Here is a 24,448-nt window from a genome sequence, read left to right on the forward strand (position 1 = left end):
GAATTTTTTGAAGAGAGCCTCGAATTCTTGGGCCACCGGATAGACTCGCGTGGTATCTACCCATCGAAAGCTAAGGTAGAAGCCATTCATCAGGTGCCTGTACCGAAAACCAAGGAGCTGCAAGCATTTCTTGGTATGGTGAACTTTTATAATCGTTTCTTGAAAGGCCGCTCCGAGGTAGCAGAAGTTTTGTATCGTCTACTGGAGACTAACGTCGCGTGGGTGTGGCGAGCAGACCACCAGGAAGCGTTCGAAAGCCTGAAGCAGCTTCTAACGTCCGATTCGCTGCTGGTGCATTTTGATCCCAGCGCGCCTCTAGTTCTGTCATGTGATGCTTCACCGGTGGGAGTAGGAGCAGTTCTAGCGCACCAAGACCCTGAAGGACGAGAGAGACCCATCGCGTACGCGTCAAGAACGTTAACAAGGACCGAGCGGAATTATGCCCAGATAGATCGATTGGCGTCCGGCGTCGTTTTTGGCGTCCGGCATTTCCGTCAGTATTTTTGTGGAAGGAAATTCTTTATTCTCACTGATCACAAACCGCTGCTCGGCATATTTCGACAAGAGAAGCACATTCCAGCTGTATTGTCACCACGCATGCTCCGTTGGACGTTGATGCTGTCGGCTTATGAATACCACCTTGACTATCGGAAAACGCAAGATCATGCCAATGCTGACTGTTTAAGCAGATTACCAGCAAAGGAGGCGCGAGGTGAAACCGAGCCGCCAGGCGACGTTCTTCTGTTAGAAGCAATGGAGTATCCCCCAGTGACAGCACAACAAGTGGCATCCTCTACCAGGGATGACCCTCAACTACTTCAAGTAAAGTCTTGGATTATCGACGGCTGGCCTGAGTGAGCACAAGGTGCCACCAGAATATTCTGCCTACCATGACAGGCGATATAAGCTATCTGTCGATCGCGACTGTATTCTTTTGGGAAACCGAGTAGTGCTGCCGGAACGACTGCGAAAGCGAATTCTTGGCATGCTACATGCAAATCATCCAGGCATTACGGCTATGAAAGCTCTCGCGAGGTCCTATGTTTTGTGGCCCAGAATTGACGCGCAAATCGAACATTTCGTTCGGCACTGCAAACACTGTCAAGAGAACAGACAAAGTGATCCCAAGACACCTGCACATTTCTGGACGAAACCCGAAAGACCTTGGGGCAGGATTCACATCGATTTTGCGGGGCCAGTCGAAGGCGTTTGTTTTCTTGTGGCAGTGGATGCGTTTTCGAACTGGGCTGAGATCGAGATAATGCCGTCTCTTCAATCATCTTCATTGATAGAAAAGCTGCGTAGAATGTTCGCATCGTACGGTGTACCAAATCTTATCGTGTCTGATAATGGGACTGCTTTCTCAAGCAAGGAATTTCGGGAATTCCTAAAGCTAAATGGCATCCAGGTTATGTACACAGCGCCGTATCATCCTTCGAGCAATGGAAGAGCAGAAAAGATGGTTCGCGAGCTCAAGTGTGCACTCAGGAAGCAGAGACAAGCACAGTGGCCTGTAAAGTTTCTCGCTTCTTGTTCAAGCAGCACTCTACCCCTCATGCTGATACCGGAAACGCACCAGCAGAGCTCATGTTGGGACGGAATTTCCGCTCTGCCCTGTCAAGACTTCACCCCGACATGGAAAGCGCGGACTTGTGTCAACGTGTGCCGTCGAAGGCTTTCCAGTGTGGGGATGCTGTGTACATGAGAAATTTCAGCCGACGGCCTACATGGCTAGCCGCTCGGGTGTTACACCGTCTGGGCCACGTCATCTACGAAGTTCAGACGTCTGAAGGAAATTTGCATAGACGTCATCGGGACCATCTGCGAAAGGCATGGGTGTCGGAACCGGCAACAACAGCTAATGCAACCGGTGATTTCTTCAGATTCCTACCGCCTCCAAGCACAGAACCCGAACTACCCAAGGATGAGGCACCAGTGGTTCTTAGACGGTCTACTCGTGAACGGCGACTTGTTCAGCGCTACGGCATTAACTGAGGGGGAAGGGGTGTGATAACGTGATAACATGCCGAGGCCGATGTTCCGTGTTGCTGACAAGTGCCGATAAGATCACCGTGTTATCACGTGATGTTCGACGCCTTTCCTACGTGACTATATATGTGCCGTGTCTTGTACACTTGTGAAATAAATGTTTGCCTCCTGAGGCGACGCAGCCTGCTCGATCATTACAAAAAATAACACATGCAGTGCATGCGGTGAAGTCTTGGACATCCTTCACATCACATGGAACTGCAAAGAGCACTTACAGAAATATAAAGCTCGCGCGCTCAGCCAAGTGGAGTGGGAGGCAGAGCTGGCCCACACGGATCTCTGTGAGCAGCGCAGCCTGCTCACCAGGGTCCGGGAGACAGCCCAGGCCAATGGTATCCTGGACTGAGGAAGCCACCCACGCTATTCCGTTCAACAATTGAAGTTTTCTCTCTCTCTCTTTCTCTTATCGAAGACACCTGTTGACGCGCCTCTGAAGGAAGACGGCGTCGACGCCTTTTGGGACCGGTAAGCAGCACCAGTTTTGCACAGCAGCAGCGCTCGGACCTTCTGTTGAGAGACCTGGTGGATTACCTAGAAGGCAAGATGACTTTCACTCCTACGTTCTTCCCCCGTCCGCTATCGTTCTTCGCATTGCACGACGGTGTCCTTGTGAAGAATCTCGCACCCAACAGGACTATATACCTGCTTGTCGCCCCTAAGCAACTCTGAGAAGAAATTTGGCAGGCGTTCCACGATGAGCTGACAGCGGAGCATCTCGGGATGATGCGAACGTTATATTGAATCCAAGAGAGGTATTATTGGCCGCGGTTACCTGCCGTCGTGGTACGTTACGTGAAAGATGGATCGGGCAGAAAATGGATCGTCGTGGCCACTGACTACCTCATCCTCGACGCCGAAGCAAAACACTGCGATAGGATACCGCGGCCGCAGTCGCCAAGTTTTTTGGTCGAAAGCATTCTCCTGCGTCACAGGGCCTTCGAAGTTCTTATCACGGACAGGAGAAGAGCATTTACGGCGGAGCTCACTCAAGCCATCTTTGAGTACAGCCAGACAAGCCACCGGCAGACGACCGCTTATCTATCACCCGCAGAAAACGGACTTACCGAGCATCTAAATAAAACTATTGTGGATGTGCTCACCATGTAAAGGTCTAGTCAAAGATTCCCAGCCTGCTCTTAATGGCCGGGGAGCGGTTGCTCTCCGCTATCGCTGCGCTGCTGTCAGATTCGTGCCCCCCTGCGCGCTGGTGGGGAGGGTATGCACTGAGAGGGTGTCCTCCGGCACCTTCGGTTTCGCTCTCCTTCATGGCAAAGCAGTGAAAAAGATAGCACGGCGCATGCCCTCCTGCTTCCTTCTTCAAATTTCGCTGCGCTGCAGACCGTGGCTTGGCAGACGACCCTTCGCCTGAGAGCAGAGTGAAGCTGGCCTTAATATTTAGTTGCACAATGTTTTTCTGTACTTTTCGCCTTCTTTCTCCGGAATAACATGCGTTTACACCTTGCCATCAGATCTTTCACAGCTAGCGGAGTCTTACTGTGGCTTCGCTAATCGTTCTATTTGTCAGCAATTTACTGCGCACGAATTGGGGTAGAGCGTGCATTGTTTGCTTTTGCTTCTTAAGGGTTTTCTTTACTGTGTTCCATTCAGATCGTCCTCTCGAGCCTTGTATTAGTAAGGCGTGTTCTTTGTCCACGGAAGTGACGACCGGCGAATCTTGAAGATTCAGGATATGTGACCGACATTTCTGCAAAGTATTTCATACATTTTACACAGTATGAACTGTCAGGGTTTTGAGCGCCTGCGCTGGCCTTTCTGATCTTAGTGGAATGTAAGAATACTTTTGGAAGAAAATAAACGAACAACGAATGAGTTTCACAACGCGAGGTCGCGTCAGAAATGTTTTAGGTTAAGCGATATGCAATTCTATCCGCCCCTGGATTTTAGACTCCGCGCTTCCCGTCTGGCAAACTGATATATTCGTGACCGCTGCAGAGGCATATAGTCAATATATGTGATTACCTGCATTTGCGTTGGCGTTAATACAGGGCTGCGGACATCTCGGCTTTTGTTTGGCATTTAGGCAGTGATAGACCTTCACTCTCAAGATAAATTGGTAAGGCGTTACTGATAGCAAGGGGATTATAGTTCTGTGTCGTCACTTTTGAGTTTCCCAGCAAAGGTACATACGATGACAATGCAACGGCGCGAAAGGGGACAGATGTTCATGTCTACACTCTTAAAGTGGAATGGATGATCGGCCAGGGAACAGTTTGGAAATGGATATGCTCAGGTTAGTGTGACTGTGTCTTGCAACAGAAACCGTGACACCAAACTGTGGCACACATGTGGAGCATGTCCAATTACAACCTGTTAGGAGATAGGCCACATGACTACCTTTGAATAGCAAACATTGATGAACACATGGTGTCTTTTGCAAGTTGCTACTTCGACATTGTATAAGAACCTACTATGCAAAATAAACTAAAAAAGGCAAAAACACTTTGCTTTCAGGAACGTGAGCTAATAATTAGGAATTCGTATGGCTACGTAGGCGTGAAATGAGTTGTTTCTATCTCCAGCGAAACGCAGTAATTGTGAGCGTTGAGAGGTCGAAAGATCGAAGGCGACAGAGAAAAAAAAACGGAAACACATGCAAACAAATAGAGGTATAAAGGAAGTCGACCGTTTCCTCTGCGATAGTGACGAATATATCGGTCCGCTTCTCGACAATTGCGTAATTGAAAATACCGCAACGGGTTGAAGAGCACGTCACTTAATCTAGAAGAGTTAGTGATGTGACCACTTGTTGTCAGATGGTTTCGTTTCCGGGAGAAAATGTGCTTCTCATTCTCGCAAGAACAGAATAACGTGCACAAGCACTGAAAACGTACCCCTGAGAGTTCATACTGTGTGAAAACTCGTGAAATACTTCACTGAAGCATCAGCGACAGAGGTTAACTCCCTAAAACACGCAGCTCTTCAAGTGTTTTACCCGTGTACTTAGGTGAGCTAGCTCACACTCATTACTGAGAGAGCGAAATGGCAATTACGCACTAACATAAACCCCTCAGAAACACAAGCAGTGCGTGCTCTACCACGATTCGTGCGCAGTAAATTGCCATAAAACGAAAAAGGTTAGAAAGGTAACAGTGAGGGCTCCCGAGCTATGAAAGAGCAGATAGCCAGGTAAACGCATGTTATCGGCCGCTAAGAAGGCGAAAAGTACGGAGAAGCGCGCATATTACCAGTAACTATTGAGGCCAGCATCACGTTTCTATCAGGCAATCGGTCGTCTGCCGCACCACGCAGCGGAATCTGGAGAAAAAAACGGCGGAAGCGCGCGCCGCACTACCTTTTTCCTTGCTATATCAACAAGGAGAGCGGGAACGAAGGATCCGGACCCCTCTCAGCGCATACCTTCGCCACCACCTCGCGACCTGGTTAGCATTTGATAACAGCGCAGCGATGGAGGACCGCAGCCGCTCTCCGGATATTCGGAGCGGCCTGAGAACTTTTGACTATTCTTGTACATCGACGCCGAACACAAGACCTAGGATGCCATCCTGCCGTAAGTGATGTTCGCGGATAACAGGGCGATCCAGGAGACAACCAGAGTAACCCCCTTCATGCGTTCGTGCGGCAGGGAGGTCAGGATGACGATCGACGCGATGCTTCCGCAGAAGACAATTTCGACATCGCCGCCTACATGCAGCGTGCCGAGGAAGCCCGACGACTCGCCCGGATGCGCATAAAAGACCAGCAACCCATCGACGCCCGCCGCTACAACTTGCGACGACGCGACGCAGAGTACAAGCCGAGATATCAAGATTGGGTTTTGATGCCGATTCCACGTCGCGGATTGAGTGAAATTGTCTTGCAGCGGTACTTGGGTTCATACAAAGTCCTTTGTCACATCGGACAGCTCAATTATGAAGTCATCCCCGACTGCACGACCATATCCAAGCGGTGCCGGGAGCGCCCAGAAAGAGTTCATGTTGTGCGCCTAAAGCCTTATTACACGCGCTCAAGGTGCTCAAGGCCCTAGTTATTTTTAATTCGCGTATTTTGTTTAGCTTTGTTTACTTTCTAAGCACATGGGCGATGCCTTTTTAATAAGGAAATAATGCCGTAGACCATTCAAGTTTTTATGTGTTTATTTTCGAAAGCCGCCAGCATGCGGTCTAATAATTGTAAATCTAGCGCGCGGATCACTTCTGTATTCTTTGTTCATTTTCGTTGTCGCGAGACGCGGCTTCATTATTTCCTGTGTTGTGACAGATGATTCAAGATGTATCTTGATGACTCTAGCCACGCTCTTGTATTTCTACAATGTTCCAGGTTATGCTAGTCACTTTTCGCGGTTTCATCTAGACGTTTCTAGGCCGCTGTTAAATTTGGTGTTGACGAGTAAAACAGGCATTCTTAGTTGGACAACCGACGAGTACGTTTGATTTTACCGCCGCCGCAGATCCTCGTAGTTCTTTTGCTGGCGCAAGTCAGCCCTTAAAAGAGTTTCATTCAAGTGAAACGCTAGTGTCTTCATTTGTGGCTACTCTGCTTGTGACCACTACGTGATAATATAAAGCCCTGTGGCCCAGACAGTCAAAATGCACATTCTGATGCGACTACTCATGCAAGCTACTCCTTATGGAAGGAAAAAGTGTGGCGGGGCCGCAGCACGTAAAAAAAACCCCACCTCGGTCTTTTATGTTTAACGTTTTTTTCCTCCGCGTCCATTCTTTTGAACACGTTTTTTATTTGTGGATCTGTGTTTCCCTCAATGGCAAAGGTACGTTGGCAGTTAGAAACTCTGGTTCTGAGTACGTCGCCGGTACCATCGTGTTCCGTGAGGCTGGAAACAGTAACATCGCTCTCGGTGACTCCATGCAGCTAAGGTCGTTTTCTTGCAAAAGCAATACTATTCTAGGTCTCGAGCCTTCAGATTAGCGCAGCGGGTAGCCACGTCTTACCCACATGACGCTCTGACGTCACACCCTGCGTGGGCTGGCAGGAGCTGCCAACTTGGGTCTCTCGTTTCACATGGGACGGTTATTTCAGAATCAGCCTTCCAGAACCCTGTCATTCCTGTTACCCCTATATGCCACTCAGGCACGTTCAAATGGCTTGGTTAAAGCGGGACTTTATATGTGGGCTGAGGAAGAAGAAAAAGAGAAGGAGAAGAACGCTCGGTCCCCCGCAGCTAATGCATTCTTTCAATATTTGTTTCAGCAGCGTTGAAGTCTTGTACTTTCTTAGACTTTTCTTCAAGATGAGCGCTGGACCGAATTTGTGGCTTTCATTTCTACTTCTTCGCCATTTCTATTGTTTTTCCTTTCCGTTCAAAGTCTATCTGTAGCGCCTGTGCCCTGTTCCATTCATTACATTCGTTTTTATATAAATCAGGCCCAGTGGAAAAGAAAGTGTGTGATCGCCCGAACCTTTAGTGTTGCCGCGTACGTTTTTTATACAGAAACTTCTTGTGAAACAGTTGCCATTGCCCCTAAAGCTCTACATTTCCCTCTGGCACCCACACCTCACCTCGTCTGTGCTCCCTCACCCTTGCACTCACCAGTTTTTTTTTTCAGTGTCGATCTTCCCTCACCTTCACTTTACCTAGTCAAATCATCACGAGGTGAGGGTGAGGACACTCTCATTGGGGCTCACCCCCGTGAGGATGCCCATGTTTGTGCAGCTGTGGACTCTTTTACCTGTTAGCGTTTCGCAAAACCTAGGCAGAGAACTGTGAATCCGCAAACATGCCCGACTGCTGCACTTTCGGCTGCAGCAAGCGCAAGGAATCCAAGAAGGCACTCCTTGTCATTCCGAGCGGCAAGAGTGGCAGCAAAGTGAAATTTCACCACACAAACTAAAGCAGAATAAATACATACGGCTCTCCGTGTAAAAATGTTAAATGCTAAATTTTACAAATGTTAATTATGTGTTAAATGTTTGAGTATACCGTGTGCTTCATCGCTCTCTGGATATGAAAAACTAACGGAATACGGACAAGACTTTAGAAGCGTAACTGTATGAGTTTTTTTTTGTATAATTTGTGACTCATATTTAAATATAACATTCGCTACCACACAGAACAAGGAGACTTTTATAAATAAGAGTACCAAAGCAATGTATTAAAAAATATTGGATATTTCTGGCATACTCTGTTACATTCTCGTTGTTGAACAGTGGTGTAGCTTTAGGTAATACTCGTTATCAGATTTTTGATGTTATGTTTTATTTTGTTCTATCACTCCTCCACTCTCGTCGACTCTGAGCACTCGATGGAGAATTCTGCTAATTCTGAGTAATTATTCAAACAGCGCATGCTGTCTCACCTTTGAACAACCTCCAGGGCGGGAAGCACTCACGCGAAGGGGGACGCGGTCAATTGCATTGCTTTCATCCATTTTTTTTCAGGACTTGGTTAACATTCTGGCCCATGTTTACTATTGTATATCTTTTTTGCCTACTTCGCGGGGCCACGTGACGCTTTTCGTGTTGGTGTGCATTCAACAAGGTTTATAGTTTCATTGTAATATGAAGCCGAAACATAACGAGGTTTTGTATAAACAAGAACGAAGAAAACTACTATCTAAAGTATCTTTTGCTAACCCTCTTCGAGAAAAATGCAATTGAGAACGTATTCGGCACTAAACCACTTACGTTTCAAACTCGCAGAGCAAGAGAATTCAGGTGTGCACTTTGAATGATTATGTGGCTACAGTATATGAGGCAAATAAATATGGTGCATAAGAAATAGGTCACTCCATACGGCTTGCCGAGCTATATCATTAAGCCGGACTGTTCTTCCTCCTGTTCAGCATGTCGAAGGTCAGTCTCGAATGAAATTAAACCTGCACTACAAGGCAGGATAGATTGTATATAATAAAGAGAAAAAAGAACTATATTAGAAGTTTGTGAGAAGTTTGGGCTTAAACCGAACATTAAAAAGACAAAGATCATGGCGTCTTGCCCTATCAAGTCCTGGAGCATCAAGGGACAAGAAGTGGAAGCTGTGACAGATTTTCTCTTCTTGGACTCCAAGATTACCCCGGAAGGAGACTGCAGCCATGAAATTAGGAGACGCTTGCGTCTGGGAAAGAGAGCCATGGCTAGCCTTGACCGCCTAGTAAAGAGCAGAGACATTACACTGCCAACCAAGATCCATACAACTCGTGCTATATGGTCTTTCCAGTTGTGATGTATGGATGCGACACTTGGACTGTGAAAAAGGCTGACCGCCGAACAATCAACGCGTTTGAATTGTGGTGCTGGCGGAGACACTTGAGAGTTCCTTGGACTGCCAGAAAATCAAATCAGTCGATATTGTCGACCATAAACCCTGACTGCTCATTGGAGGGTTAAATTCTAAAGTTAAAGCTTAGCTACTTTGCTCATCTGATGAGAAGAGAGGAGTCGCTGGAGAAAGGTTTGATGTTGGGAAAGATTGAAGGTCACCGGAGAAGGGGTAGGCAGCAAACGCGATGTTTAGATGGCGCTGCAGATGAAGTTATGGGATGTTAGGAAGATAGAGACTGGAAAGCGTGGCGTGGTATGGTCCATAGGGTCACGAAGAGTCGGACACGACTGAACGACTGAAATGAACTGAGACGCTTTAAAGGACTCAACAAAGACGGACATGCCTTCTTTTACTAACAGCTATGTTTAAGGATCGCAGTCCGTCTAAATTGTTTCACAATATGTATTAGCTCTTTTAAATGAGGCCGAGAACTACTTCAGCGGTAGCGAAAAGCAACAGACTGAAGGTATTCTTAGGGTTCAATCTCTTCAGGTTCTCATTTTAAAGAAACTAGAAGCCACTGTTGGCCTTTGGACCTCACTGGTGTTTGTCATAACGTCCTTTGGGAGGCCTTTTTAAGCCTATAATCACATTTCGTGAGGCGAATGAACCTATGTTGGAAACCCTCAGGGCAAGAAAAACATCTGCCTTGAGGGCTTTAGAATCTGAGCTGGTGCTGCCAAAATTGGCTGACATAAGCCTGCGCAACTTCTTTCAATTTCTATAGTCCGTTTCCATATTATTGGCCCCACTTCTTTCCTTTTTACTCAAAAATACACAATAATCATTACGTGCTTGTAATGTAACAAGCTTGCCTTCGGCCATTTGCTCCATAATCTGTTTTTTAGCTTCTACACATTTAAACACAGTAATTAAATGACTCAGTGGCAGTTGATTGAAATATGTGACATTGCCTTTATTGTGGTCAACAATATATTCCTGAACTTTGGGAGTTTAATGTAACTATCAAATCACACGCGTATTAGTTGATACCAGAAAAAGATCTTTCTTATAAAATATATTCTGCCAACATTAATTTAGTGCTGGCTAAATGTTTCTTCATGAATAATTCCCAACCTCGTATAATTTTCTTACTCTCTCTTATAAGAATTTCACTTATAGAAGGCAATCAGTTTATTCATTCAGCCCATTATTTCGTTGCACTAATGTAATTCGGAAGTTGAATTATTTTACAGCTTTCCTGGCAAACTAAGCAAGACCTCTTAAAGCTGTTGCTAAACGGCTTGTAGAAAGCTGCGAAAAACATGCCGGCCATGGGCGTGCCGGCTGCGCGAGAACGTTGGTCGTCTAAAATTGCGTGCAGCGAACACAGCCCCACATATTCAGCTTGCAAGACTGGCGACTTTTAGTGGCCGAGGAGGCTTAGCGCATGTGCAGATCGTTACTGGATAAAGGTCCACAGGCTCGACTGGTTGGTAATCCATTGTGATTCGAAGGCCGAGCGCGCCACGAGAGAAAGAAGAGTTTTTCGCCCGTCTTGAGCCTTTCTTTACTGTTCCCAAGGATGAGGGATCGAATCCCGGCTTCGGCGGCCGCTTTTAGATGGCGGCGAAAAGCAAGGACCCCGTGTGCTATGCGATGTCAGTGCACGTTAAAGAACCCCAGGTGGTCGAAACTTCCGGAGTCCTCCACTACAGCGTCTCCCATAGCCTGAGTTGCTTTGGGACGTTAAACCCCACAAACCTAACTAACCCAAAGCTTCTTCCCGCGGTGTATGCTTCTAGGGACTAAACAGAACGGGGCATGGTTCTCTGGCGTTGAAAGCCTATTTGAATTAATACCGTACGAAATTCGAAATGTGCGACTTTGCGCACGGCGCACAAATATTTCCCCGTCTTGGGGAGGAGGGGGGGGGAAGTGGTTACACACCTGTATGTTTAATGCAAAATGATTAACTACTTTTAGTGTTGCGTAAGTGGTGCCGTTTATGAGCGCAAAAAATCAAACCTTTGTTTCAATGGTACTGGCGAGCATTGGCTTTCCCACAGAACTTTATGCAATGGGCTACGGGAGGCAAATCTTCGTCTTGCAGTGTGTGTGTGTGTGTGCGTGCGTGCGCGCGCGCTCTTCTCCATGAAAACTTCCGCAATGATGCAGGACTCCGAGGAGGATAAATTTTTGAAGGAGTTGGACGAAAAGGACGCCGAAATAAGGGAGCTGAAAGACTATTTACGTTACCTGGAAGACCGAGTTCCCAAATCCGCCAGGACAGAACCGTCTTCTAAACAGGCGAGCTGTTCTTTTCTGCCGATGTTATGCTTTCTGCTGCTGTTCCGAATTGACACAAAATGCCCCCTTAAAAGTTGTCTCTATGCCGATATTGCCAGAAGTTTCAGGCGATGCTAGCTTAACTATTTTCGCCATGCATTTTTCGTGTGTCTTTAGCCTCATTACAGTGGCTAGAATAGGGACAGTGTGCGGACTGCGGTGCCGGCTCCGGTGCCCTCCGCAGTGCACCGGAGAAGGTTCCCTGTGCCGCTAGGACTACCATACACGTGCGCTTGCTGCATATCATCTGATTACCACGCAAATAATCGGCCGAATTTTAGACCTTCCTTCGCGCTCTGGAGCGTAATTTCATCTCATACTGCGACCTTCACTTTTATACAGCATCTTTCTTTATTCCCCACCAACTATGTCTAGTAACGATGCAAGTATATACCTCTGTGAAACGTCCCTGTTTAATCACTAGAATTACTACCCGCATTGCAGGCAAGATTTTGCAAGGTGGAGGAAACAGTGTGATAAAAACTTGCCGCCATGGTTTTTGGACATATACAGTAAAACAAAAGCATTAGCTTTGCCGGTCACCGCGTTTGACCGCTGAGGAAGCTTCATGTGCTAAGCTGAGCTTCGGATGTTGTCTTCTTCAGTCCGTCTATGTGGCAATTCAGACCATAATTAGGACCGTTCCTCCTAATCTTAAAACACCTGTTAAATACTTAACTGAACGTAATATCATTTGGTTAAGCAAAGCTAAATGAAGCCAAATTTTGCTTAACATAAAAGGTGACCAAGCTATCTTTAGCCAAAGGTTAACAAATATAACAATTGAGGTAGGCTAGATAAACCATTTGTATACAGCTGCGAACTATCTAGGCACGTAACCAAATTTTAATTTTAGTACTATTTAATTAGTAATTAAGATAATTTTTCTTATTTAATAACTATTGCCTTTAAAAACTAAATGGATTTGCAAAGTAGGAGAGTGCCTTCTAAAACCCACAGTCTGTTTATTTTCAATTAAGGAAGCCTCACGTGTGTCGTTTTTCCAAGCTTTAAGAAAGCTCGCGGAATACAAAATTATCATGTGACTAAATCATTCAGTCGCAACCTTTGTGCTGCTCTAGAACTAGGTTATGTACTTCGTCTCACAATATGTTTGCAGCACTGCGAAATGTACAGCTCTCTCATCCAGTTAGGGCTGCGAAAACACAAAACTATTGCCTTTAAACAATAAATGAATTTGCTGAGTTAGAGTGCCTTCTAAAACCCACAATCTGTTTATTTTCGATTAAGATAGCCTCACGTGTATTTTTTTCCGAGCTTTAAGAAAGCTCACGAAATACAACATTATTATGTGACTAAATCATTCAGTCGCAACCTTTGTGCTGTTCTCGAACTAGGTTATGTACTTCGTCTCACAATATGTTTACAGCACTGCGAAATGTACAGCTCTCTCATCCAGTTAGGGCAGCGAAAACACAAAACTATTGCCTTTAAACAATAAATGAATTTGCTGAGTTAGAGCGCCTTCTAAAACCCACAATCTCTTTAATTCAATTAAGAAAGCCTCACGTGTATTGTTTTTCCAAGCTTTAAGAAAGCTCACGAAATACAACATTATCATGTGACTAAATCATTCAGCCGCAACCATTGTGCTGCTCTCAAACTAAGTTTTATACTTCGTCTCACAAGATATTTGCAGTACTGCGAAAGGTAGAGCTCTCTGGTCCAGTCAGGGCTGCGAAAACTAAAAAAAATAGTCCCTCAAATGTTTGAGCCGTGTAGAGTTATTAAAAATTAACAAGCACTGGTAGATTTACATAGCAGCGAGTGTTCCAATCACTGAATAAATTATCAGAGAAAACCCGTAAGGACACAGCTCTGCGGAAGCCTTGTGCGACGTAGTGATGCGTTTCCATTTTCCAACATGTCGTCAGCCTAGTCGGTTGTCTCCTGTGCGCCGCACACCGACAGTGTGCTGGTTTCCCAAGGAGACGAAGCAGCTGGCTCTAACTGTTTTTAAAACGCTTCACGTCTAGGCTGGGGCAGCTCAAATACGAATGCGCTCATCGAGAGGACGGCAAAACTCACTGAGGTGAGCGAGCTTTACGAGTGCACAATGGAGGCGTTGAAGGCGGGCTTAGTGCTATCACCGAAGAAGCGTGCTGGCGGAAGAGGTCGCGAGCGCCCGAAGAAGCTGGTCGATTTTGAACTCAGCGTAGTACGGAGGGTGGTGCACAGAGTTCTCCAGAGAAGCGAAATTCCAAAGGTGGTAGCATATATCTCAAATGACGACTCGCTACCAACCGTGTCCATAGCGACAATGCAGAGGATGCTGAAGAAACTCGGCTTCCAATGCAAGGAGCGCTCTCGCAATGCAATGCTAATCGAAGGGACGCATATTGTGCGGTGTCACCACCGGTACCTACGTCAAATACAGAGCTTCGAGGACAGGGTAGACCAATGTTTTTTCATCGACGAAACGTGGGTCCATACCGGCGCACGCGCTATGCAATTGAATGCACTATGCAATGCAATATGCGCTCGAAGTACATCAATCCGGGCTGTCGACTGGTCTGCAAAATTTCAGTGGCAAAGGTGGCAGGCTCATTTTTATCCACTGCGGCAGTGAACAAGGTTTTGTTGAAGCCACAGCGGAAGTTTTCCGAGCTAAGAAAACCTTGGGCGACTACCGAGAGGAAATGAACGGGGAATGCTAAAAGAAGTGGTGAGGCTACGCTCAATACCGGGCATCTAACACGTGCGACCCTCTGGACAACGACCCCGTATCCCAAGAGTACTCAACAATCTTGAACTACTACAAAGGCTGCAGAATGCGGTATCCTCCCCCGCACAGATCCCTCAGCAAGGAGGACTCCGTCACGTGGAGGCAGCTACAGACAGGTTCCTTCCTGAACCTGCACACACAACACAAAATGTACCCCACACAATACACAAATAAATGCCCATGGCGCTTAGAGACACCCACACTATATCACACGATGTGGGAATGTCAGGGAATTCCAGTAGCGCCTATCATAACAAACCCGAGTGTGAAGCAGCGGGAGGGAATGCTCTCCATCGACCGGCGGGAAGACCAAGAAGGTCTGATCCGACGGGCCCAGTTGGCGGCGGCATCCTGCGGGACCCTGGAATAAGGGCGGACGACCACCGCTACGGAAGATGGTAGACATCTAATCACCACAAACTCTATATATGAAATAAATGTTTATTCCCTCTCTTCCAGAAATTTCTCCCACTACTACCACCCAGCCGCGTTATAGTGATGGACAACGCGCCATATCATTCATTGAAGCAGGATAAGGTGCCGCTGATGAGTAGCCTCAAAACGGAGACGTAAGCTTGGCTGTCCGAAAAAGGTGTCGCGTGGAGCAGTGAAATGGTGAAAGTCAAGCTCATGTAGCTTGTCAACAAAGTGAACACAGGTGGCAACCGATACCGAGTAGACTCCATCGCTGAAGCTGCTGGCCATCTCGTTTTGCGCTTGCCGACCTACCACTGCCAACTGAACTCGATAGAGCTTGTTTGGAGCGACGTCAAGGTTTTCGTGGCTAATCGAAACAAGACGTTTAAGCTCCTAGACGTGGAGCCTCTGATTTGGTAGGAAATCAGGCAAATGGCAGCTAAGAAATGAAAGAATTATGCGCAGCATCTTATTAGTGAGGAAGATGTGATGCGAAAAATGGACCACATCATCGACGATGTTGTTGACCAAGAACCACCTATTGTTTTCAATCTGGAGGACGACACAACCAGCCGCCCTGAATGGAGTTGTGATGAGGGCAATAAGATGAGCCCTTGAATGTGCATATGTGATTACTGAAATGTGTACGCACAAGTCGGAACTATTCGCTACTGTCGCAGCGAGACTAACCAAAATGAGAATATCGTCTCTCATGGGATATGGCAGGCTCCGTAGTGGAGGGCTCTCGATTAATTTTGAGCGCTTGTGCTTCGACTTTTGAGATGCACATGCGATTGTTTTTTATTCCGCCACCACTGAAATTCCACTGCCCCGGCCTGCATTAGATCAAACGCTGGAGCAAATAAATTTATATGCATATATCAAAAACACTGAAAATAATTGTGATATGACAACCGAGGATCTGATACGAATAGGTGGTGACAAAAGAAAAAGTGGGGCCAGCCCCTTTGGAACGGGTGTTCCCCTGTCCAAGAACAAAAAACAGAACGAAAGACATGAAGCGCTACCTGCTAGAGACAAAATGAAGCTAACTATTAGTACGCCTCCTTTCACATGGATGGAGCCGTCTGTCGGGGCGACTGGCGCGTAGGAACATAAGTCATGTAATGCGTACAGTCCTGATTGGGCGAGAGAACCTTAAGTTTCGCAGTCCAGCGAACATCTTGTGAGACCAAGTATAGTATGCTAATTCAGCTGCGGGCTTTGCTTGACGATCTCACTGCAGTCGCAGGCCGACATAATTGCTGTGGTTTCCTTGGCTGCTGCGTGACGGTGCAAGTCGCAGCTAGATCATCATTATAGTGCTCTAGAATTGAGAATTGTGGCATCTGCTGCAGGCGAGCAGGCCGGTTCAGCGATGACCACTGCGGGCGGCCCGAGAGGGTGCTGTGTGAAAAGAAGCGCATTAGTGCTGAGCAGAAAGCTAGGTGAACCGCCTTCGTCACCGCTAGCTCTTCGCACCCCGAAGTCGCGCAACAATAAACTATGTCGCTTTATAGCTCCCACAAGCTTGACTGCATGGATTAAACCGATTCTGTGGACGAATAAATGCACTACCCTAGTGAAAAATCCCGTATCGCGCCGAACGGGTTCAACTGGTCCTGTAAGGTCCCGTATAAACTTCATAGGGATGTGACCAGTCATGTGTGAAGCTTAAATAGTTTTATAGAGTACAGGTCATGTCCGGTATGAATCTCAATCCGGCAGTTCGGTCCGGTATGGACCAAATACAGGAGAGGACATTTTCCAGTATGCAACTCAAACAGGACATCCCAGTCCGGTATGGATATGAAATAGGGCAGAGCAGTGCTGTATTGAGCTCATATACAGAACAGGTGATGTCCGGTTTAACTGAAACTGGACAAACCAGTCATCAATGCAACTGATACGGGATAGAATATTTTCGTTTCTCAACACACTTCGGGCGGATTGTGAAGCTCAACCAGAATGACCACATCGAAACATTCCTGCGCTCAAAATAAGCATGATACCATACATATTACATTCTGCAATGTTTCTGTGCATGTGCAGAACGCGTTGTTTTCACAAATACCTAAAAGGTATGGAGCTGTAGACGTAGCAAATATATAAGCGCAATGCGTTCATCATCATCATCATCGTCGCCATTTATTAACCCCTTCAAGGTCCCTTTCGAGACATTACATAAGGGGGGGGGGGGTATACAGGGTTGCTCAGCAGTCATACATGAACATAATCATAAAAGTAGTTTAGAAATATAGAAAATAACCAGGTTAAAACAGAAAATAAAGTATCAGGTAAATCAAGGTGAAAAAAGACAAGCATAACAAATATAGATAATCACGTTAATCTAGAAGGATTAGCCTCAATGACAATGTGTTCGGGGAGGTTATTCCAGCTTTCTATCGCACTGGGAAGGAAGGATTTATTGAAAGAATTGGTGGAGCCGTGCAAACGCTGGATGCTTAAAGAGTTAAATAAACGGCGAGATGATCGTACTGGAGCTCGTAGAAGGTTTTCTCGAAGTGCTGGAAAGTACAGTTTCTGAAAAAGACAAATAGTAGAAATGTTTCTGCGGAAAGCTAATGATTTGAGACCGAGAGATGATTTCAAGAATTTGATGCTGAGCTGCGATTAATAATGTGAGGTGATGAATCGTGCTGCCCGATTCTGGATGGCTTCGAGTGAATCTATCAAGTAGATCTGGTGAGAATTCCATATTGTTGAGGCGTATTCTAGTTTAGTCCGAATGTACATTTGATATGCTAGTTGTCTGGTGGCTGCGGTGGACATGGAAAGTGATCTCCTGATGAATCCGAGTGATTTGGAAGCACTAGCACATAGTTTGGTGATGTGGTCAGCCCAAGTTAGGTTGGTTATCTCGATGCCGAGGTACCTTTATGAATTTGTTTGAGAGAGCGCTATGGAGCTCAGGGAGCACGAGAAACAAAGAATGGAACGTTTACGTGAGATGTGCATGAATTTACATTTCGAGACATTGAGCTGCATTAGCCAGTCGGAACACCACTTCTGAATTTGGGTTAGGTCATCCTGTAATATTTCCTGATCTCTACAATTGATGCTGTGGCGATAAATGACGCAGTCGGCAAAGAGACGGACAGATGATAAAATACCAGATGGCAAATCGTTAATGAAAATTAAGAAGAGTAACGGAGCAAGAACCGATCCTTGGGGGACCGCGGAGATTCCTCTAGTAGTTTCAGATGCATGATTGACGATGACGGTGAATTGCAAGCGGCTAGTTAAGAAACAGTGGATCCAGGATAAGACAAGAGGGTCAAGGGACAGACCTGAGAGTTTGAAAAAGAGACGCTGGTGAGGGACGCGATCGAATGCCTTCGCGAAGTCTAAGTAAATGACATCAGTTAGGAAAGAAGTGTCTAGATTTAAGTGAAGATCAGTTGTAAGTTCGAATAGTTGAGTTTCGCAAGAAAAACCTGTTCTGAAACCATGCTGATTGGGAAAGAAAAAAGAGTTGTAGTCAAGGTGAGATGCGATATGAGAGTATATTATTTGTTCGGAAAGTTTACAAAAGATACATGTCAGTGAATTTGGTCGATAACTTGAGGGGTCAGAGCGATCTGCAGCTTTGAAGACTGGTATAACCTTGCTTAATTTGCAGTCGTCTGGAATCTGACTAGTATTAAGAGACAGGGCGAAAATGAGTAGCAAAATTCGGCTCGTGAAATATTTAGTGGCTTTAAAAATCTTAGCAGGGATGTTGTTGGTCCACGGGAAGTGCATGTCTTTAGATTATCAATGAGGTTTGAAATTCCCTCTGTTGAGATTGTATTAGGTGGCAGGTGCATAATTTAGACTTGGCACGGAAAAAGTGCTTACTGTTGGTTCGTGGGTAAACACGGAGATGAAATAGGAGTTCATTACATAGGAGCGCTCGGATATTGGAATGTCGGAGCCGTCTTGTGCCTTAAGAAAAATACTGTACGAACTGCTTTTATTGGGCATGAGTAAGTTCCCAAATTCCTTAGGGTTTACTTGCATTATCTCTACGTGACAGTAAAATTTTCGTTTTGAAGATCGTAATAGCTGCGGGTATTCGTGCAGGCTTGCATTGTATTTGTCCCACTTCGCAGCGCGTCCTGACTTCTTGGCATTACGAAATAGGCGTTTTTTCTTCCGCGACAGCTTCCTCAGCGCATTTTAGTACGAAGGTTTATTGGCATCCCCTCAAATGCAGATAAGCGGGACATAAGCTTCTATAAGCGATAAAATATTTTCTTTAAACAGACACCAGTTGTCATTCACGGATCTGGCATGTATAGAAATTCGAAAAGTATGAAAAAATTCTTCAAGGTGGGAGGTAATGCCTCTGAAATCGGCCTTGGAATAATTACGTATGTATTTCACAGACGGCTAGCGTATAGGAATTTCAATTGACAGGCTGAAAGTTATGATACAGTGATCACTTAGACGACTAGTACACGAAAGCGATTGAACTAATTCTGAATTAGATACAAGGACGAGGTCTAGCATGTTTGAGCCTCGAGTTGGGCCACATACTGTTTGAGTAAAGTTAAAGGTAAGGACCAGTTCTAAGAAGTATTTTGATGGACGAGATGATGCAGTCAAGTTATCCCAATCGACGTGGGGAAAATTGAAGTCGCCGCAGAGTATGAAGTTGGCATGAGAGAAGCGAGACTGCAAGTACTCAAGAACAGAGTGAAGGTCACTAATGAAAGAAGCATCCCTGTCGGGGGCTCGATAGCATGCAATTAGAATGTTGGTGCAAGAGGGGAAACAAAATTTTATACATAATATTTCGCTTTTGCGCGTTCAACAACCGCTTTAGCTAGTATGATCTTGCAGTGCTTCTTGATATCTGGGACTGAACAACTGTCGCCTTCAAAGCGAAAGTGCAAGGAAGAACGTAGCGTTCCGTTAGCGAGGATAAAAACACGCTCGAGAGGAAATAAGCATCGCTGACAATCGCAAGATGCACAGATAGCCGCACAGCGGACGACGCTTTCTCGAATGTGCACATATTAAAACCACTCAGTCGGAAGTTCATTTATTTATTTATTTATTTATTTAGTTTCTGTCAGGGCCGTTGAGGCATTAGAGATAGGAGTAGTTTAACTACTTGTACAAAAATTAGAACTAGGGAGAATGTTTTAACATAGGTGATGAAGAAGGGCAGATTTGAAAGCTTCGGGTTCGGAAATGGAGATGGTGCAGGCGGGCAGGTGGTTCCAGTATGAGCTGGTCTTGGGAAGGAAAGAGTAGCAATACTGGTTAGTCCTGCATCTTGAACATTAGCTTTAAAACGATGGTCAATGCGGGACGATATCTAACTATAGCAGTGAAAAGACTTTGTTTCAAGGATTTATTTGTGTAATATATTTTGTGGAATGTGGAAACTCGAGAAAAATAACGCTGCACCGAAAGGTCTGGGAGATCTAGAGATCTCTTCATAAGTGTGACGCTAGATGAACGGGAGGAGTTGTTCAAAATAAAACAAGATGAACGATTCTGGACAGATTCTAAGATAAATGCCAGTCTTGATGTTAGGATCCCACACAGAAGACGCGTATTCCATCTTACTACGAGCGACCGTTTCGTAAAGTAGCTTTAAAAAAACCGGAGCAAGTGAAAAGTTACGGCGAATGAAGCCAAGCATGCGATTAGTGTTGTTACATGTTCAATATGCCTTTGCCATGAGAGGTCACTGGTCATATGTACGCCAAGATATTTATATACTGAAACTAAGTCTAATGAAGAGCCATAAGAAAGTACGAATGTGGGTTAGCCTTGTTAGGAAGTCGTGTTACTTTCATTGCTTTACATTTGCATACATTAAATTTTATTATCCAAGTTTCACACCATGCATATTTGTTGTTAATATCGCGCTGAAAAACAACAGTATAAGATGGGTTAGAAATTAACCTATATTTCACACAGTCATCAGCGAAGAGCCGGATAGAAGATGCTATGAGATCAGGAAGGTCATTAATATAGATTAGAAAGAGGAGAGGTCCTAGTACAGATCCTTGAGGAACGCCCAATGTTACCGATTAAAGATTGGAGTTATGGTCACTAGCTGTCACGTAATGTGTGCAGCCCTCCAAAAAACATTCAATCCAGTGTAACACGTCATTATCTCTGTTAAGTTTACTTAGTTTTAGGAGTAGGAGAGGATGAGACCCGGTGTCAAAGGCCATGGCGAAATCTATGAAAATGCAATCAACGACCTATGAATTATTCAAAGCTGCAAAAAGATCCTTAGTAAAAGCTATTATTTTTGTTTGGCAGGAATGATTATGTCGAAAACCATGTTGATTGGCTGCAAAAAAAATAATTGAATTCAAGATGTTTTACAAGGGCAGAATATATAATGTCACGTGGTGGTGGCAAGGTCGATGACACAAATGAAGAGTTGTTGATTGCACTGAAGAAAATCTTTATTGGGTTGACTTGCGCCCGCAAAAGAACTAAGCAACTCGGCGGCGGCGATAGCAACAAACGTGCTCGTGGATCGTCGAGCAAAGAATGCCCGTCGCACTCGTCAACGCTCAATTTAAGGATCCTCAGAACTATCTTGATAACGTCGCAAACTGCTAGTAGCACAACCTGGAACACTGTAGAAACATACGCGAAAGATCGGAATCTTCGAGACAGATCTCGGCGCATCGTGCGACAAAGAAAATGATAACGCGTAGTATTGAATCAACGAGCATGAACAAACACCGGATACAGAATTGATAAGCGCGCCAGAATAACAATGATAAGGCCGCATGCCAGCGGCCGTCGAACAGGAACCAATAAAGACTTAAACAGTTCGCGGTATTACTCCCCCCTCAAAAAAACATCTGCCTCGATGTTCCAAAATAAGAACCTAGGTATAAACATTACAAAGTTTAAACACCACGGATTCTTTAACGCGCGTAATAAGGCTTCAGACGAACAACATGTACGATTTCTGGGCGCGCGTGTCGTCGTTGTGATGCTGTTGTACCGTCTGGAATGACTTCATAGTCCAGTTGTCCGACGCGGCGAAGGATTTTGTATGGCCCAAAGTATCGACTCAGCAGCTTTTCACTAAGTCCACGGCGGCGAATCGGAGTCCAAATCCACACTTGGCCTCCTGGATTGTACTCTGCGCGTGGCGTCGTCGTAAGTTGTATTGTCGGGTGTCGGTACGGTCTTTTATACGCAGCCGTGCCAGTCATCGGGCTTCCTCTGCACGCTGCAGGTAGGCGGCGACGTCAAAGTTGTCCTCGTTGGTTACGTGCGGCAGCATTGCGTCGAGCGTCGTCGTGGGCTCCCTGCCATACACAAGCTTAAACGGGGTCGCTCTGGTCGTCTCGTGGACTGGCGTGTTATATGCGAAGATCACATACGGCAAGATGGTGTCCCAAGTCTTGTGTTCAGCGTCAACATACATGGCGATCATGTCCGCTATTGTTCTGTTCAGGCGCCCCGTAATGCCATTGGTCTGGGGATGATACGCAGTTGTTCGTCGATGGCTTGTATGACTGTATTCCAGGATGGCTTGCATTAACTCTGCCGTAAACGCCGTTCCCCTGTTGTGATGAGCACTGCTGGGGTGCCATTTCGCAAGAGAATTTGTTCGACAAAAAATTTGGCGATTTCTGCCGCGGTACCATTGGGTAGTGCTTTTGCTTCGGCATAACGGGTAAGGTAGTCAGTGGCCACGATGATCCACTTGTTACCCATAGACGAAGATGGAAAGGAGCCGAGGAGATCCATCCCATTTTGTTAAAAAGGCAGGATTGGGAGAGGAATCGGGTTTAGTAGTACTGCTGGTCTGATCGGCGCCGTCTTGCGTCGTTCGCACTCACGACACGTCTGCACGTAGTGGGCAACTTCGGCAGGCAGTCGCGGCCAGTAGTACTTCTCCTGGATTCGACTAAACGTGTGCGCAAATCCGAGATAGCCTGCTGTGGGTTCATCATGCAACACCTGCAGAATTTCCTGTCGGAGGTTTTTAGGCACTATACGAAGTTGCGCGGTCCTGTTGGGTGCGACGTCTTCACGAGGAGGCCATTGCTTAACGCGAATGATGATAAACATCGCCTGAACACACCAGGAGGGGAAGCGGTCTTTCATTTTAAGTAATCGGCGAGCGCTTTAAGCTCAGGGTCTGATCGCTGTTGTTCTGCAAAATTGCTGGCGCTTACCGGTCCCAAAAAGGCGTCGTCGTGGACGTCCTTCGGGGGAGCGTCGACGGGAGCGCGTGATAAGCAGTCTGCGTCGGAATGCTTCCGGACTGACTTATAGACTACAGCCAAGTCAAATTCTTGAAGTAGTAGGCTCCATCTGACAAGGCGGCCGGAGGAACCTTTCAAATTAGCCAGCCAGCAGAGCGCATGATGGTCGCTTACCACCTTGAATGGTCGGCCGTATAGGTATGGACAAAACTTAGAAGTGGCCCAGATGATCGCGAGGCACTCCTTCTCAGTCGTCGAATAATTGACTTCGGCTTTTGTGACGGACCTGCTAGCGTAGGCGATTACTTTCTCCTGTCCGGCACTCCTCTCGACGTTAATGGCTCCTTGGCCCACACTGCTCGCGTCGGTGTGAATTTTGGTCTCGGCGTTTTCATCAAAGTGGCCAAGTACAGGAGGGCACTGGAGGCGGCGCTTAAGTTCGTCAAAGGCATCTCCTTGAGCCGCTTCCCATTTAAAATGTACGTCAGTCTTTGCAAGCTGCGTCAACGGTTCGTCGAAGCGTGAAAAGTTTCTGACAAATCGTCGATAATAAGCGCACAACCCAAGGAATCGGCGCACAGATTTCTTGTCGAGAGGTGGTAGGAATTGTGCGATTGCAGCGGTTTTCTCCGGGTCTGGGCGAACACAATCCTTATTAACGATGTGACATAGGAACCACAGTTCTTCGTAGGCGAAATGGCACTTCTCTGCTTTAAGAGTTAGTCCCGATGACTTGATGGCTTTCAGCACTGTCTTCAGTCGTTTAAGGTTGTCTTCAAAGTTTGACGAGAAGACAACAATGTCGTTCAAATATACCAAACAAATTTACCACGTCAAGCCTGTCAGGACTATGTCCATTTCTCGTCGAAACGTGACTGGTGAGGAGCAGAGGTCATATGACATCACCTTGAACTCAAAGAGGCCGTGCGGTCTGATGAATGTGGTCTTCTCGCGATCTCTTTCGTTGACCTCAATTTGCCAATATCCGCTCTTCAGGTCCATCGATGAGAAGTACCTTCCATTGCAGAGCCGGTTGAGAGTGTCGTCGATGTTGGTTGGTTGGTTTGTGGGGTTTAACGTCCCAAAGCAACTCAAGCTATGAGAGACGCCGTAGTGGAGGACTCCGGAAATTTCGACCACCTGGGGTTCTTTAACATGCACTGACATCGCACAGCACACGGGCGCCTTGCTTTTCGCCTCCATCGAAAAGCTGCCGCCGAGGCTGGGATTCGATCCCGCGTCCTTGGGAACAGTAGTCGAGCGCCGTAACCACTGCGCCACCCCGGCGGTGTCGTCGATGTGGAGAAGCGGGTAGACACCCTTCTTAGTTATGCTCCTCAAGCGGCGGTGATCAATGCAGAAGCGAAGTGTGCCGCCTTCTTCACGAAAACGACTGGTGCCGCCCAGGGGTTGTTCGATGGCTGGATTACGTCATCACGCAGCATTTCCTCAACTTGATCGCGCATGGCTTGGCGC

This window comes from Amblyomma maculatum, chromosome 7 (assembly GCF_055883805.1).
Source record: "Amblyomma maculatum isolate TAMU_Amacu chromosome 7, ASM5588380v1, whole genome shotgun sequence".
NCBI lineage: Eukaryota > Metazoa > Arthropoda > Arachnida > Ixodida > Ixodidae > Amblyomma > Amblyomma maculatum.